This window comes from Patella vulgata, chromosome 7 (assembly GCF_932274485.2).
Source record: "Patella vulgata chromosome 7, xgPatVulg1.2, whole genome shotgun sequence".
Classification (NCBI taxonomy): domain Eukaryota; kingdom Metazoa; phylum Mollusca; class Gastropoda; family Patellidae; genus Patella; species Patella vulgata.
Window position 1 is genome coordinate 67,908,949 of NC_065885.2, and position 13,612 is coordinate 67,922,560.

General features: G+C 34.5%; 1 protein-coding gene across 1 annotated transcript in view; it reads right to left on the minus strand.

The window, feature by feature from the left end:
• Nucleotides 1-13,612, minus strand: part of LOC126828606 (serine/threonine-protein phosphatase 6 regulatory ankyrin repeat subunit A) — a 55,359-nt gene that overhangs the window by 25,132 nt on the left and 16,615 nt on the right. The window contains exon 2 of the mRNA XM_050558481.2: nt 7,942-8,169. The gene's annotated coding sequence lies outside the window, so the exon portion shown is untranslated. The remainder of the gene's footprint in view (nt 1-7,941; nt 8,170-13,612) is intronic.

Sequence of the window (13,612 nt, forward strand, 5' to 3'; positions counted from 1 at the left end):
AAAACAAGGCCAGAAATAACCTATTCATGAAATACGCCCCGTCAGCAGAAATTATAGAAACATCAATGTACAATTAATAACATGATTTATTACAGTGAACGGTAAACAACAATCACAAACATGGTAATACGAGAGAATCATACAAAAACATACGTAACGGACTTGTAATGGACATTAAATATTAGACAGTTTTATTAATTATATATTAAAGAATCAGTTCATTACACACATGTTTCGTCAACACACATTCCGATGTCACGTGGGTCGAACTATTCTGGAATCTGCGTTGATGCTGGAATCTTCTACTCTATCTCGAATTACTTACTATAATCATGAAACGAACTTGATACGAGTTATCAACGATGATTTAGACATATTACCGAACATTCACACGGTATAAAATAATGCAATAACTTATATCTAACTATGCAATGAAAGAATTTACACACGAAACTTCACAACAAATCTCCACCATGCCGCTGGTTGCCATGCCTCTGCCGCAACCCCAGCATCACGTGGTCACCAGCACGCGCTCGTCTTGATTAAAAAGTCTCTAAATTCTGCAACAATGCTAGCAGACGAATCACACCACAACTTTTACAGTGCTAGGACTATCTAGGAAAAAGTGCTAAATTTTGGATGTTTGGGTTTGGTCCTCCGGTTCACTGATTTTAATTGCTTGGTATGCTGATCTAAACAACATGTCCGTCTTGAGTAGCATTGCCCTAATATAAATTACATAAGCATTGACAACTATTAACCGGCCAGTGGGAGTATCAAATAACTTAACATTTTAATTTCTAAAATAAAAATCTCATTTCATATAAAGTCTTTGATATCAGTTGTTTAGTCTTCCAAAAATCAAGTTTTATCATGCTGAGCTATTTTTGTACGCCCATATTTTCAAGTGGACGTGTATTGAGTCGCCCCTGTCAGCCCACAATTTATTTGTGGACATGCGGTTCCTTTCGATATTGGCATTCTATCCAATATTAAAAGCTGTTTTAACATATCACCATATCACCATTCCACCCTTATGATGGTTGGGTTCGAATTTCATGAAAATCGGATTGAAACTGCCCGCTCCTCGTTCGCAAATAGTATAAAAGTATATAATACCAAGGTTGTGGACACTGTAGAAGTCACAATTTTTTTATCCGATTTTGATCAAACTTAAAATATATGTCTATATTCCACGGATTTTTGTTTCTTTCCATATTCGCACATATCGGTCCGTAACCTCCTAGATTGTGGACCCTGGGTGTAACAAAAATTACAGTTTATACCCGATTTTGAAAACCGTTTAAATATACACCGTTACACCCTGGGTTTGAATTTTGTGATAATCGGATCGAAGGCTGTGGTCCCTCTAACGATTTGTATCCGGTTTTGAAAAAAACTTAATATTATATGTTTATGTATCAAAGATCTCGGTTTGATGTTCGCGTATATCGGGCCTAACTTCTTGCCTTGTGGCCCCTATTGTACGAGAAATTGTAAGAATAATACTACGAGTTCTTGATGTGGAAATTTACACGGAAATATTTATTTATGGCTAGGGATATGATATCATATCTTTCTTATCTAAATTACATCCTGGTTATATATAATTGAAATTAAAGATGGCAAAATAAAACTACATTTTTATGCTAACGTTTTCACCGCGATAGCGGCTCTTCGGGCATTTATTAAACAATAATGCAATTAACAATAGTCTATGACGTCACAATGTCATAGTTACATTATTATACAGGCAAGGGTAGTAATTTCTTAGCCTACAGGCTACAAATATTCAATCCCACCACTTTCTTTATTTTATTTCATTTCATTTAATTTAGTGTTTTTCCTTTATATAGACTTAATAGCAAAAACAACGACCTCTTGGAGGCAAAAGAAAGCTATTTTATTGAGAAGTACCACCCGAAACTTAATTCTAATTCTAAATAAGAGAATAATTAAATTAAATTAAATAAAATAAATTGCTTGAACAAAGCTCTTTTCCGGTAACACAGGAGCATATTTCTGACGTCAATGAAAATAATTCGCACACTTTTTTGTTCTTTTTTTTTTTTTTTACAAAATTAATCATATAATTCAGATCTAAATTAAATTCAATTCGGAAAAACGAGATTATTTAAATTACTTGTATCACTTGAGAATCTTAATTATGAAGGTTTTATATTTGACAATAATCAGCTTCGCTCTACTCAGGCAATGCCTGTTACATATTAATGTAACTATGACATTGTGACGTCATAGACTATTGTTAATTGCATTTAGGAGATAAACACCTCCTGTTTCGCATTTAGAGGGGTGTTATTGTCCAATAGACATGTCCTGAGATCATTAGGACCCAAGACGCATTAGCAAATCGGTTTTAGTGACGTAAAAACCAAAGAAATCAATTTTGACGCAATGAAAACGTCGTGACGTAGCGGGGTAACTGGCTGCTCATGTTACATTTGGCTCACTTATCGTCTGGTTGCTATAGTAGCCGTATGAGTATAGACACACAAAAAAAACCCCTAAAATTCTCACTTCATTTTTTAAAAGTACTTTTTGAAACAAAATTTATGTTTTTGTAATAGATTTTTGAATATTTTGTTGTTTGTAGCTGTTACCTGACAAGGGGGTGGCGTTTCAAGTTCATCTTCGGACATATCTCCAAATTTTTCATCTAATGTACCGAGATCAAAATTGAGTGTCTCCATTGTGGTTATCTCCATTAAAGTAGTGCGCATAATATTAATACGCAGTGATTTTTCTATATATATATATAATATATATAAGCAGGATCTAATTTAGATAAGAAAGATATGATATCATATCCCTAGCCATAAATAAATATTTCCGTGTAAATTTCCACATCAAGAACTCTGTGGTGACAGAGAATATAAGTAATATTGTTATAATACATTATTAAAGGTGTACTGTTTTGTTGACATTGACAATAAATTCGCGTTAACAAAATAGTTTATAAAGTCTAGTATTGATGGCGATATTAGCGACCTTTGATTTTGGCTTGCTGTCGTACTGTTGTCTTTTCGCCTCAGAAGTTGATGTAGTCTCTACTTTCAAGGTCACTTTTCGACTTTCGTGTTTTGAAGGGGCGAAAAGTAGAAATTATGAATCGTAGTTATAGGCTTCCATAAGATTGTAAGACAAAATAAACATTTTACCATTGGTTCACGAATGCCTTTAAGTGCCATTTATAACAAGGGACTCGAAGGACGGGGCTAGATATATTCCACAAGTAACTCAAACGGTTATGTCATATTCCTATCTGGAGAGCATGCGCAATAAATACTAAATCAGTTTATGTACATTCATATTACATTATTATTTGTGTTGCGAACCATTTGTGTCAATTTCTAGGTCCTAAATATTAGCGATTTAGCTCTTTTAAATAACAAATACATGTAGATTGTTTTGGGTGACCTTTTCCCTGTATGTAAATAATCAGTAAATGTTCATATTTTTGCACCAAAATAGATAATTTTGGATCAAATTTTCTTTTACTGATAATTGATAAGTTCGTAAATAGTATTGTACGATGGATCAATAGGCCATTAATATTTCGATATTGACCCCTTTCTATAGAAATCAATATATAATTGGCAAGAGTTATACAATCGTAATGTGCTCAACAACCCTTGTTTTACTTATGAATATTTATCTCCCCAAGAAAAAGTTCCAAAATCATTTAATTGGTTAACATCAAATTGGTCAATATCAAAGTATATGGGTAAATAATGTAAGATATTTTATACCCTGGCTTAGACAAGCTGCTGTAGATATTACATCAAATTAATAAGCTTATTATTACATTATGTAATATTTGAATCAAATTTTTTTAATTTTATTAAATTGTTATTAAATTTGTTTATTTCTGTGTTTAATTTGATTAATTTTTCTTATTCTCTTATTCAAATTTCATAGAATATGATTCCAAACCCATCTAGCTTTAGTTTTACATTCTAAATATAGAGCAGTGTAATATGACACTTATACAATAAACCATCTGAATAGATAATAATTGGGCTACAATTTATTGTCTTTGAGAGGTTGATGACAGGATTCTCTTCAACAAATCTTTGAGGTCACATTCCCAAACTTGAAGAAATCTGGCTGATTTCTAGTTGGTCTTAAGACTGTTTAGTAACAACAATGAACTGATTATTCATTATAATCATAGAGACAATTATACACACATAACAATATCATGTAATACATGACAGTATGCCGAGTATGAAATCGTACTTTCGATTTGCAAATTGTTTGAGCCGCGAAGAAAAAAAACGTGCCTACTTTTAGCCGTAATTATTAAGACTATCTATGACATCGGTCTGACATCCCAAAAAATCAATGAGGTGAAGGAATTTGTATAGTATAACTACTCCTGTTATTCGCACCCTCCCACTTATCATTTTGCTCAATCAACACGAATGAAAAAAGTAAAATAAAACCATGTGCCATTTATTCCGGCAAGGTCGTTTGCCTCATTCTGATAATCTACTACTATTGAACCAATCAGTGAGTGGGAATATGCGTGACCTAGGTCGTTATGAATAAATTTCATTGTGGGAAGTCAAAACACGGTCTAAACTAGCGCAAGGAATGAATGAATATTTTTTTTATTTAGACTACTGTTTTCGTTGCACTGCATTAATAATTTTATTAGTTACTATCACTAAATAATACGCATAATGTTGACATTTATGCTCAGAGCTGCTTACGTGATCAATTGCATTGGGGAAAATTTCAAAGTAATCAGACGTAAAATGGCTAAATATAGAGCATACGGAATGTCAGAATATATTTTAACGAATAGTAAACGGATAGTAAAATGATTCGGATAACCCTTATTTTGTAATCGTTAACAAATATCCGAATAGTAGTTTCAACACTAGTTTTTATAAAAGTTCTGCCCCATGCTAATGTTTAGTATACGAAACATTTAATATCATGGATTTAGCTGTTCAAGTCATAAAAATTCATTGAAAATCAATATAATTGTTCGTCTCAAGATCTTAAATCTGTGTATCAATCTGAAGTCAATCGGATGATAACTTTAGTCTCTAGAGCGTCACAAGATTTTTCAAAGTGATCAAGGACCAGAACTTTGGCAGTAATTATCAGAAATCATTAAAAATCAATGAGATTCTTCCTCAAACACTGTGTAAAAATTTAAAGGCAATCAAATATTAACTTTAGCCTCTAGAGCATCCACGAGATTTTTTGAAGTGATCAAGGGCCATAACTTTGGCAGTAATTATCGAAATTAACTGAGAATGAATAGACTTCTTCGTCTGATGACCTTAAACACTGTGTATAAATTTAAAGTCAATGAGATATTAACTTTAGCCTCTAGAGTGTCCACAAGATTTGTCAAAGTGATCACAAGGGCCATAACTCTGGCTGTAATTATCGTAAATCGCTGAAAATCAGAAGACTTCTTCGTCTCATGACCTTAAACACTGTGTATAAATTTAAAGTCAATCGGATATTAACTTTGACCTCTAGAGAGTCCACAAGATTTTTCAAAGTGATCAAGGACCAGAACTCTGGCAGTAATTATCGGAAATCACTGAAAATCAATAGGATTCTTCGTCTCATGACCTTAAACACTGTGTATAAATTTAAAGTCAATCGGATATTAACTTTGGCCTCTAGAGCATCCACAAGATTTTTCAAAGTGATCAAGGGCCATAACTCTGGCAGTAATTATCGGAAATTGCTAAAAAATCAATAGGCTTCTTCGTCTCATGATCTTAACCACTGTGTATGAATTTAAAGTCAATCGGATATTAATTTTGGCGTCTAGAGCGTCCACAAGATTTTTTGAAGTGATCAAGGGCCATAACTCTAGCAGTAATTATCGGAAATCACTGAAAATCAATAGGCTTCTTCGTCTCATGACCTTAAACACTGTGTATAAATTTAAAGTCAATCGGATATTAACTTTAGCCTCTAGAGCGTCCACAAGCAATTGTGGACGCCGGACCGACGGACGGACGGAGGCGACGACAATATACGACCACATTTAAATGTGGGCGTATAAAAACACTCTGACAGACATTTCTAGTGGTGGGGTACCCCTGACAGAGCTATGTAACTGCCAGACATTTGTAGTGGTGGAGTATCCCCGACAAGAGTTATCTAATATTTAGACCAAAGCTAGGCTAGATTAGCTCAAATCTGTACCACCTAAAACAGCTTTGAAGTTGTTGAGTACCACCACAGGAGTCATGAATGACCACTGTCAGACAGTTTGTGCGGTGGGTTACCCCTAACAGACACGCCCCAAAATGCCATGCCCCTCACTAGGCTAACATCGCAAGCACTGTTCCCGTGTTTTAAAAAATTAAATATTTAGCTAGGATACGTAGAATACTAATACCTAGCACGTATGGAAGAGGCGATAAACTGCGGTTGCAAGAAATTGATTTTTGGGAAAAAAACGTTTTATGGGGCTAAAAATGAGTTTTTGAAAAAAAAAATGGTTCCTGCAACCACAGTTTATCGCCTCTTCAATACGTGCTAGGTATTAGTAATCTACGCATCCTGGCACAATTTTAAAATTTTTGGACCACGGGAACAGTGCCGGCTAATCTATCCTAGTTTGAGGGCGTGGAATTTTGGGCATGTCTATTAGGGGTAACCCACTGCACAAACTGTCTGGCAGTGGTCATTCATGATTCCTCTCGTGGTACTGAACAACTCCAAAGCTGTTTTAGGTGGTACAGATTTGAACTAATCTAGCCTATCTTTGGTCTGGAAATTGGATACCTCTTGTCAGGGATACTCCATCACTACAAATGTCTGGCAATTACATAGCTCTGTCAGGGGTACCCCACCACTAGAAATGTCCGTCAGAGTGTTTTTGTAATACCTGAAGATGTAGGGGACATTGCTGTGCAATTTTCATGTGGTACACTGTTGAGCTAATCTAGACTAGTTGGGGGGGGGGGGGCATGGCATTTTGGGCGTGGAATACCACACCCACCACCAGAAACCCGGCAGACTTACATACTGATGATACCAGATATACATACATTGATACCATATAGGAGAAAATTGGTACACTTTTCAGCTAGGTTACCCCCCTGGGTTCCCGCTCTATTCACTGCTTCTTTCAAAGATGTAAATAATTTTTTGGCACATTTATATTTACTTGCCTTAAAAAGTGAAAAAAAGGGGGGGGGGGGGTATTTGAAATAAAAATGCGGGGCTTAATCCAAAATTCCGTAGATCTATACTCAAAAGTAAAGTTAATCCTCTTTTGAAATGTATTTATTATATTTTTGGCAGAATGCATATATACTTTTTAAATTAAAATTGATACAAGTTTGGCAGCCTTCACTGGCTGAATTAAAGATAGTAGTGGGGGTGGGACGAGTGTTTAATGTCAAAATCCGTGTCTTAATACAAAATTCCAGTTATTGTGTCATACATCACCGGAAAGTAGGTTTCTATGGCTCTTTGAATCTACTTGTTATTTTCTGGCACATTCATGATTACATACTTTAGAAGAGATAAAAGCATTTTTATTTTGAGCTAAGAAATGGGTTACTAAAAATAGACTACTTTCAATTCATTTTATTTATCGAAGGATTGGATTAGCCCATACCGAGTACATGATTTCACTGAAGTCATGGTTATCCAGCGAATTTGTAAGTGACGGCCAGCTTGATTCGCAGTTAGTGAAGGGTGAGTATTCTTAGTGAAGGATGAGAAAGTGACGGCTGACTTGATCTCGGCTGAAGGGTAAGTATTCTTAGTGAAGGACGAGATAGTGAGGGCTGGCTTGATCTCAGTATTGATATATCATTATGATTGGACTAATCAAGTTCTAGAGCATATGGTAAACCTATCGCAGTTTATCGATATACCTATATATTCTGTTTGATGTCCCTACAGTCTTTTGCTATAACAACTCACCTATTTACTTGAACAATCTTTTAGTTGTCTGGTGAAATATTTCTTCCCCCTCTCAATGACGATTTCTTCCTTCCTGCTTTCAGTTCATACAAGGGAGATAAGTCTTTTTAATGTAAAGTCCTATGGATGCAGACCACTCATAATTTCCCCATTGACTTCAATGTTAATTCTGGCCTCTTTGCCTGGCTCCACTTTTCTCCAAATTTTCGTTGGGCTGAACGCTTTTCACTACAGAGAGAGAACAAGATAGGTTGCCAGGTAACAAAACATACGCCCACAGCGGCTAAATCGTCCGAGCGATCGACAAGGGTTGTCGCATATTTATTCCTTTGTAGGTAATTGGTGGCCTTTACAAGACAGTTCCATACAGATCAGATTATAATTTTTGCTGTTTGAGGGTTCACAAGGTTCTACAAATTGAAACAAGGGTCTCAACTCTGGAAGTAATCTACAAAAATTGTTGAAATTTGACAGGCTTTTTCGTTTCACAAATTTAAATGATGCATATAAATTTCATACATATCGGATGATAACTTTCATCAATCGAGCATTAACAAGGTTGAACAAAGTCAAACAAGGGCAATAACTCCAGGAGTAATAAACCGAAATTGCTGAAATTCAATAGGATTCTTCTCTTTACTAACTTAAATGATGTACGTAAATTTCATACAGATCAGCATATAACTTTTGATGTTAGAGCATTCACAAAGTTCAATAAAGTGAAAAAAGTGCCATAACTCTAGACGTAATAAACCAAAATTGCTGAAATTCAATAAGCTTCTTCGTTTCACTTATTTAAATAATGCATATAAATTTCAGAAAAATCGGATGATAACTATTGGCGTTAGAGCTTCCACAAGGATCAATAAAGTGAAATAAGGGCCATAACTCTAGACATAATACACAGAAATTGCTGAAATTAGGCTTCTTCGTTTCACTAATTTAAATAATGCATATAAATTTCTGAAAGATCGGATGATAACTTTTGGTGTTATAAAGTGAAACAAGGGCCATAACTCTAGACATAATACACAGAAATTGATGAAATTCAATAGGCTTCTTTGTTTCACTAATTTAAATAATGCATATAAATTTCAGAAAGATAGGATGATAACTTTTGGGGTTAAAGCGTTCACAAGGTTAAACAAAGTGAAACAAGGGCCATAACTCTAGAAGTAATAAACGGAAATTGCTGAAATTCAATAGGCCTCTTCGTTTCCCTAATTTAAAAATTTCATATAAATTTCACAAAGATCGGATGTTAACTTTTGGCATTACAGCGTTCACAAGGTTCAACAAAGCGAAACAAGGGCCATAACTCTAGACATTATTAATGGAAATTATTGAAATTCAATAGGCTTCTTCGTTTCCCTAGCCTGTATATTCATGACCCAATTCGAAGAAGGGATACTCAACAGAAGTCCCATCAAACCACTTGTTTGGTGGCGATATATTGATGATATATTTTTTCTGTGGCCTTCCACCTTAGAGAATCTCACTAGATTCATGGAAGGGATCAACTCTACAATACCTAGCATCAAATTAACACTAGAACACAGCTACACAAGTATCAACTTCCTAGATGTCACCGTTTATCAAGACGAATTGCAGCACCTTCAAACACGCCTCTACCAAAAACCCACTGACAGTTTCTTCTATCTCCATTACAACAGCTGCCATCCAGAACCCTTGAAAAGAAGCCTCCCATACAGCCAAGCTTTAAGAATTTGCCGTATTTCAAGTACGCCAGAAGACCGCCATCATTCGCTAAAGATCTGCCGAAAAAACTTCTTGAAAAGGGGATACCCATTAAATTTAATAGCATCGTGCTTCGACCGAGCCAGATCACAACCCCGAGCGTACCTATTAGTCCAAAAAGAAAAAAGAACTCAAGACGCCATCGTATTTAGCACCAAGTATATCCCAGGATTCAACCACCACAAACTCATCAATAATCAACTCAGTATAGTTAAATTAAACATGGAAACTAAGTTCATAGCTGACAGGAAAATCGTTGTATGTTACCAACGAAACAATAATATAAGAGACATGCTTATCAAATCAGACATCGCCCTCAGGAAAACCAGCCCAATAGGATGCAAGAAGTGCGGACTGAATTGCACATTATGCCGACACCTCAAGGAAAATACTTTTATAAAATCCAAAACTAACTCAAATATTTTCAAAATTAACCAACATCTAAACTGTTTTACCCCGTACGTAATCTATGCGATCATTTGCTCGTTCTGTGGTTCACAATAAATAGGGCAAACGAGCGATAACTGTAAAAAAAGATTCCTCAATCATCTTAGTGATATCAGAACGAATAAGGAGACCCCCGTCAGCAACCATTTCCAGGAAACCAATCACAAACCTGACGTCATTATTCTCAGCACAACGTCACGTAATTTGAATAAACGGCTAAGACATGAAGAAAGCCTCATCCAATTCTTAGGCACTAGCTACCCAGGAGGCATTAATGATCATTCCTAGGAAATAAGATTTTTTTTCAACATGCCTGTCAATCACTGCAAAGAATGCGGCCGCCGGTACCAATGGTGTTCTAATTTATACAGACACCTTTCTAAAGATCACAACTACAGCAAGACACACAGATTCTTGAAGTAAAGAAACAGTATACAACAGACCGCTCACTTCAAAAATTCGGGCACGACATCCATCCATCTTGCGTGCCGGCCAAACCTAGTGAGTGGGTCCCTCCTTTTGAGGCTCGCCCACGTCCTCCAATCATCCGAGTTGAATCCAACACCGAGGACACAGCCATCACCTTGAGCCCGGTCAAGGAGGATACCGAATTCAAAGACTTAGAAGAATTTTTTCATCAACTAAACAGCACGGAAGAATCCACAACATCAAAAACAGAGACACCACCAACACCGACAGTGTCAGATCACGATGTGATATCCAACGAATATCACCAGTTGAACTTTAACCAAATTTTAGAAGAATTTAATATATCTTTCTGATGAATAAGAACTGTTCCTGCATAATTTAATATTAAGAACTCTAATTCTTTAGATATTGTTTAACTTTTCAATTATTAATTTCAATTTTTAAATCAATTTGTATATGATAAATTTGTTAATCATCTGTATCAATCATATCATCCCATCATGTTACCGCGAATCGAGCGGTATATATACATTTTTATTCAAAAAACTTTAGATTTTATTATCAAAATTCTCTTTTATATGTAAACCTTCTTGAATAATCAATAACCAGCCCAAACTAAATGATCATGATTAATCAAATTCACTCAAACAATCCTAAATACTCACGTTACGTCACAATCAATTAGTATAAATACCGCCCGCTTCGCTTCATCCAACTCATTTACTGAGGAAGGATACCGTAGTCCGAAACGTTTAATAAATACCACCTATACTTCTACTAGGAGTTCATCTTTTTTACTGGTTTGAGGGGCTACTATTCTACTTATTTCTACTTTATCCTGCAACCCCTTGTGTATCGCTGAGATCCCAGTCTAGATGTCCTTCAGATACTAGCATCCTGCTACTTTAGGACCTATTGTACGAGAGTTGTTGTCGTTTTCTACTAAATATTTAAAATATAGTAAAAAATTCTGGACGAATACAACTGGCTGATTTCCAAACATTTTTAAAATCCAAAATCAAAACTATAATTAGGGGTGGCATCTTACATTTTCTTTTTCATCAGATGATTTTATTTTTTCCAAACAATGACTGATTTAGTATGTATTATCAAATAGTAATGAAAATGGTACAAAAGTCCATGCCTTACCCCATCATTTAATATTTTTTATTTTTAATTGATAAATTCAACGTTATTATCTGATTTAAGGCAAAATGTATGGTTTGCATGAGAATGTGTACTTTTAAGAATAAGATTAATGTTGTAATCGTTATTTTTTGGTGGGGTCTTTTTATTAATAAACACCTGTCATTGCATAGGCCTATATCCCCTTTTCTTTAAAAAAAATAATACTTACATTTTAGGCCTATATCATACTTTATTTGTTTAAAATATACTTACAGTATTGGCTTATATCTTATTTTTTAAAACAAATAACTATTTATATTATAGGCCTATATCACATTTTCTTCCTTACTATTTACAATGCTGTTTTTCAATCGTAATTTCAGAGAGAATAAAATCACAAATTTATTTGTAATAAAATATAGGATTACATTATATAACTATATTTTATGAGCCTGTATCCCAATTTTAAATTCGGTATTTTCACTGTTTATTAAATAAAAATTAGTCAAAATTTATTTTTTCACAAATATAGGCCTACATTACCATTTTCGATTTTACTTTTCTGTAATTTCACAGTTAATTTTAGAGGACTGTTCACATAATAAAACAAAATAGGTCTTTGTGTATTTGATATGTGTTTAGCTTGTTTTATTACTTTTTTTTTCACTGAAGCTTAAACAAACAAAAAGGGAAATAAATAAAAATGAACCAAATATAAACAATATATACATGCATCTAACAAGAAAGATTTTTTTTTTTTGGCTGCTATTCTGTGTTCTCTTATATTTTTTAAAAAATTTATTGTATGATAAAAAAAAACCTCCCATAGCTTAGGCCTATATCCTATTTTCTTCTTAAAAGACCCTTACTTATTGCATATCCCATTTTCTTCTCACACTTTACAATTCTGTATTTTCACTGTTTATTCACTGTCCAAATTTATTCTTTAAAAATACATTAGGCCTATGTTATTATAGGCTAAGCCTTAACTCATTGTCTTCTTTACTAATCTTCGAATCCCCGGTTGTAAGTGGCAAGCAGTAGAGTCGCTTGACCAACCTTGTGGGTTTTCTCCGGATCCTCCGGTTTCCTCCCAATGCTAAAGATCCCTACACGCAAACGAATTATTGAAGTAAAATTAAAAACATATGTTAGTCCCGAAATGACCTAGTTTGTGTCGAGTGGATGTTAAACCCCATATCTCTCTCTATATATATAACAAAAAACAAAAACAAAAGAAAAGAAAACTTGAAGAACTATATTAAAAATATATGATTGTTGTAGTTTAAGTTAGCCTTATGGTAGGCCTATAAATAGCTGCATGTTTGGCCTTAATGCTTAATCTATTAATCCGATCTGTTTTTATTTGCTTTTCTTTTCACCCGTGAATTCTTTTCTCCTTCCTTCCTCTATGATGTGAAAAGTTTCATTATAATAATAGGCTTTACGTCTATATACCATCCATGTGACAATATTTATTTATGATTATAAATGAACATTACATTGAATAGAAAGGGCACGGCATGTCCACGAAAACGGTAATTTTCACGTTTTTAGTTTATTTTATTTTCATTTACTGTTGCACATTTCACTCAGGATAACTTGTAATTAATTTTGAAAATTCATGATTATTTTAAAAACAGATATCGGTATTAATTATCGAAGTTTACCTTGAGGTAAATACAACTACGTCAACGGTAAAAAGCAATGTTTTGGGTGTGCTAACATGTCGGAATTGGTACTTCCAGTGACTTCATACTTCTCAGCCAATGAGCTATCCAGTTATTATATAGATCAGTGGATGTAGCCATAACGGCTAAAAACAGGTTTTGGCAAAACGACCCTACTTTGGTCATAACGGTCAAACAGTTTGGTCATAACGGCCAAACAATTTGGTCATAACGGCCAA